This window comes from Aptenodytes patagonicus, unplaced genomic scaffold (genome assembly GCF_965638725.1).
Source record: "Aptenodytes patagonicus unplaced genomic scaffold, bAptPat1.pri.cur scaffold_60, whole genome shotgun sequence".
Lineage (NCBI taxonomy): Eukaryota > Metazoa > Chordata > Aves > Sphenisciformes > Spheniscidae > Aptenodytes > Aptenodytes patagonicus.
The window spans coordinates 710,669-715,632 of NW_027472011.1; the positions used below are offsets into that span (position 1 = coordinate 710,669).

The 4,964-nt window shown below is 70.6% G+C and overlaps 1 pseudogene across 1 annotated transcript; it reads right to left on the reverse strand.

The window, feature by feature from the left end:
- Nucleotides 1-4,960, reverse strand: LOC143173304 (RING finger protein 145-like; annotated as a pseudogene). The gene is made up of 10 exons (XR_012997524.1): nt 4,924-4,960; nt 3,761-3,869; nt 3,595-3,686; nt 2,825-3,059; nt 2,449-2,625; nt 2,147-2,295; nt 1,748-1,930; nt 1,338-1,484; nt 793-1,152; nt 1-670 (listed from the first exon to the last, which is right to left on the reverse strand). The product of XR_012997524.1 is annotated as an RING finger protein 145-like (transcript).
- Nucleotides 4,961-4,964: the final 4 nt, after the last annotated feature.

Consider the following 4,964-nt stretch of genomic DNA (forward strand, 5'->3'; position numbering starts at 1 on the left):
GCCGCTTCAGCTCCGGCTTTATTGCAAAAAGAGTCCGTAGGGGTGCAGGCACTCGGGGATGCTGGTGCCACGTGGGGTCCCGGCCCCACTCGCTGCCAGCCGGTGGCACGGCCCCCGCAGAGGGACCCTGGCACGGGGGGCGGCAGTCCACGGTGCTAGGAGGGGCGGTGGCTGCTGTGGGAGTCCCCGCTGTCCCCCGCGCCGAGCTCGGGGCTGGCAAAAGGGTCCGGGCTGGCGGGCGAGGGGGACGGATGCTGCGTGTCCCTGCTACGGGGGTGAGGGTCCCCGTGGGGCTGTGGGACGGCACCCGCTTCTCGTTCCTGCGGGGTGGAGGCGTGGGGATGAGCGGGGTGGTGGGGGGCTGCGCTCCCCAGCCCCATCGTCCTGGGAAGCCCCTCTGTCCCCCTGGCCTGGGGCCACGCTGGGCAGCCCGTCCTCCCGGGGCTGAGCTGGGGCTGGGCTCGTGGCGGCTCCTCCGTCCTCCAGCACCTCATCCCCGTTGGCCAGCACCGGCCGAGCCGCCCTCCCCATGCCGGGATCCTCCTCGGCAGCCACCGAGCGTGACTTGCTGGTGGCACATGGGGCACGTGTCCTGCACGTAGAGCCACTTGCGGAGGCAGGTGGCGTGGAAGAAGTGACTGCAGGGGGTGACGACGGCCACCTGCATGTCCTGCGGGCAGGGAGAGGACGTCACCCAGCGGGCAAGGGACCCCCTGGGGCTGCCCAGAGTGGGGTCCCCCCAGCACCGCAGGGAGGGGGGCAGCCCCCAGGGTGCTGGCGAGGGGAGGGGGCTGACTGGAAGCAGATGGCACAGACATCGTTGTGGTCCCGCAGCTGCCTGCCCGTGGCCCGGGGCAAGGAGTTGATCTTCTTGGCAGCCTGCGGCGCAGCAGAAAGCTCCTCCAGCCCGACTGAGCGCGCAGCCAGACGTTGAAGTAGGAGTGGATGATGATGACGGAGGCGCCCATCCAGCTCCACTCCCCGAAGAGGGACTCACAGGTGCCGTAGCCCACCACGCAGACGGCCACCAGGAACTCCAGCACCCGGCTCACCGCGTTCACGCAGTAGATGATCTCGTCCATCCGCTCCAGCGGCGTGTCCTGGAGGCAGCTCCACCATGAAGAGGGCGTAGATGAAGAGGGTGCCCATCACCTGGCGAGCGGCGGGACGGCGCCTTGTTGACGGTGCCGGATGGCAGATTGCACACCCCCACCCGGTGTCCCAGTCGGGGTTGGGTGGGGGTGACTGGGGCAGGGTCGTGGGCATGGGATGGGCAGGGATGCCCACCCCGGGGGGCCCACCGAGACCCCAGTCGGAGGGAGCGGGAGCTGCCATACCTGCAGAGAGGTGAGCATGCAGCTGGAGACAGGATCAGCAGCCAGAAATCCAGGTGGAAGAAGTGGGCGATCTTGTAGGCCATGAAGCAAGGGAAAACCAGCAAGAAGAGGCACATGCTGACGCCGCGGAAATGCTTCCAGGGGCTCCTAGGGGAGGCACAGCTCAGCGGGGCTGTGCCCACCCTGGGAGCAGCACCCACCCCCCCGGGACACCACGCTCCTGCCCCCTCCGCTGCCACCGATTCTGCCCAAAAAAAGGGGAACGAGGACCCGAGGCGGGGGGAGCACATGGAGGGCATGGACCCAGCCTGGCTCTTCCCCCGACGCAGCGGGGGAGGACCCCCACCACCCCTCCCCGCTGCCCCCCAGCACAGGGGGCCGGATCCTGCTGCTCTTCCTTCCCCTGGTACCTGTTGCGGGAGGCCCCCAGCGCCAGCACGATGGATCAGCTATCTCGATCATGGACTGCAGCGTGGAGGTCACCACGATGAAGAGGATGATGCTGAGGAGGAAGGTCCGCTGGAGGATCTGCAGGTCGAGCAGCCCCGTCTGCAGCGCCAGCAGCAGCAGCGTCACGCCCTCCGTCACCCCCCCTGCCAGGAGCGGGGCGTGAGGCCGGCAGCCGCAGGCACGTGCCACGTGGCCACCGCGTGTGCCGTGCCCTGGTCACCCCTCGGGGAAATGCCCCGGCCCCCGGATCCCCTCGCGACTCCCCCATCCTCCCCACCCTGTGCTGGGCTCCTGCAGGCAAACTGGACTGGGAGAAGGGATGCCTGCCTGTGCCCCTCGCCTGGCCGTGCCCCCGCCGCGGGCTCACCTGTGCATGACGTTGCCGTTCTGGAAGGCACCGAAGCCCAGGAGGTAAAACTTGCAGAGGTTGAGGACGCCCAGGGCGAGGTAGGAGACGGTGAAGGTGAGGCCAACGAGGGAGTAGGGTGTGCTGCAGCACTCGGCCGCGCTACAACGGAGCCCGGGGTGAGTGTGGATGCTGGCAGGGGCTGGCAGGGGCCAGGCAGCGCAAACCAGAGCCCCAGCCCCTCCTCATCCTCCTCCCGCAGCTATGCCAGAGGAAGGCTGAGCTCCCCCAGCTCCTGCCTGCCCTGGTCCCTACCTGCTGAGGAGGAGGAAGAGGAGGCCCTGCTGGGGCCAGGGGGCTACCGGAGGAGGCGAGGAAGGAGGAGAGCCGGAGGGAGAAGAGCACCAGCCAGAAGACGAGGAAGAGGAGCGGGACGGCCAGCTGGCTCCAGAGGGACACCCCCAGCGCGACCAGCCGGTACACCTCCAGCGCCTGCGGGGACGGGGACGCTCAGCGGGCTGCCCCCCATCCCGCCCCACACGTGGGGGACAAGGAGGGTGCAGGGGGCCTGGCCGCTCGAGGGGACAGCCCTGCAACCAACCCTGCATCAAGCCAGGCTCAACATGGGAACCCTCATCCCACAGCCCCCTGTCCCACAGCCCCCCGTCCTGCAGCCCCCCGCCCCACTCACCTGCACGACCTGCCGGCAGGCAGCGGCAGCCAGCTGGAAGGGGACGAGGACGTGGGAGCCGAGGACGTAGATCACCTCCAGGACGGTGAGGATGGCGGCGAAGGTGTTGAGGACGGGCAGGGTGTGAGGGGGAGGCCGCAGAGGCGAGCCAGCACCGGCAGCAGCGGGGCGCCGAACAGCCACGGCCGCCTGCTCCTCATCAGGAGGGAGCAGAGGGCGCACAGGCAGAGCTGGCCTGCGGAGGGGACGGGGACGGCTGAGCACGCGGGAGGACGCGGGACCCCCGTGCCCCCTCCCTGGCTCCCCCGGCACAGCCACCTTGCACCGGCACCCGGGCACCAGCCGCAGGAGAGGGGGCTCAGGGCAGGCACCGGGCCGGGGGCGGGGGGACACCTCGCAGCCAGCCCCGCCGTGGGGCTCAGCCCTGCCCCACGGCAAACCCTGCTGCTGCCCTCGCCCCGCCACAAGCAACACCCCGAGACCACCTGGCCCCAAGGCTCAGCCCCTTCCCCTGCGAGCCCCGGGGTGGCGGGGGCAGAGAAACCCCCCCAGGGCTCACGTCCATGCCCCCTGCTCGATGCTGAGCGGTGCAGATGATCCGGCTCAGCTGTGCCATCGCCACCCAGCACGCTGTCCCACGGGTGATGGCTCCCACAGCCGGGTCAGCACAGAGACCCTCACCCTGCCCAGTGCCACCCCCCATCCCCTGACAAGGGACATCTTCGGGGGGGCTGGGACACCCCCCCCCCCCCCCCCCCCCCCGGGCTCACCTGCGAGGGTGGTGGCCAAGCGGCCGAGCGCTGTGGGGTCGCTGCACAGGGTGCCCTGGAAGCCGTACTCCAGCTCGCGACGGACGTAGTCCCTGCAGGGAGAGAGGTTCAGCCCCCGTTCCCCCCCCCGCACCCCGGCATGGCCCCCCGTGGCCCCCGGGCTCACCTGGCCGCTGTGTGCCCCGCGCCGAGCAGCAGCGCGGTGAGGAGGTGGAGGTAAAGCTTCACCAGGGACCGCACCGGCAGCATCAGCACCACCACGCACAGCACGTGGCCTGTGGCGGGGGGGGGACGACAGGGGGGTGAGACGGCCCCCGCCGAGCCCCCCGCCTGGCCGAGCCCCCCCCTCCAGCCCGGCAGCCCCCGCCAGTGACATGGCCGTTCACCGCGCACGGCGCTGGGGCTGCATGGGCAAGACGGGGCTGTGCGAGGAGCACCTCCCAGCCCCGGGGCCGCAGCTGTCCCCACTGCCAGGGGACATGCGGTGCCGAGGGCACAACGCTGGGGACGCAGCGCCCGCCGGCCCTGGGGACAGCTCCACACCGAGCAGGTGTCAGCAGGGGCTGGAGAGGCAAGACCCCAAACACCGGCAGCCCTTGGGGTGTCCCCACCGGGTGTCCCCAAACACGTGGCCATCCCTTGGAGCATCTCCTCATGTCCCCAGCCTGGCCAGGGCCTGGGTGTCCCCTCGTGTCCCCACCGTGTCCCCAACCTGGGCAGGCCCTGGGATGTTCCTTCATGTGCCCAACATGGCCATCCTTTGAGCTGCACCCTCATGTCCCCAAGCTGGCCATGCCATGAGGCGTCCCCTCGTGTCCCCAACCTGCCCATCCCTTGGGGTGGCCCCTCGTGTCCCCAGCATGGTCATCCCTTGGGGTGGCCCCATTGTGTCCCAACCTGGCCAGGCCCTGGGGTGTCCCTCATGTCACCAACCTGTCCATCCCTTGGGATGTCCCCAACCTATCCATCCCTTGGGGTGGCCCCACCATGTCCCCAGCCTGTCCATCCCTTGGGGTGTCCCCGCGTGTCCCCAGCCTGTCCATCCCTGGGGGTGTCCCCTCGTGTCCCCAGCCTGTCCGTCCCTTGGGGTGGCCCCGCATGTCCCCAGCCTGTCCATCCCTGGGGGTGTCCCCGCATGTCCCCAGCCTGTCCGTCCCTTGGGGTGTCCCCTCGTGTCCCCAGCCTGTCCGTCCCTTGGGGTGGCCCCGCATGTCCCCAGCCTGTCCATCCCTGGGGGTGTCCCCGCGTGTCCCCAGCCTGTCCGTCCCTGGGGTGTCCCCAGCCTGGCCAGCCCCGGGGTGGCCCCCCGCGTCCCGCCGCAGCCCTCACCCAGGCAGTAGGCGCCCTGGAGGGCGGGGGGCCGCAGGAGG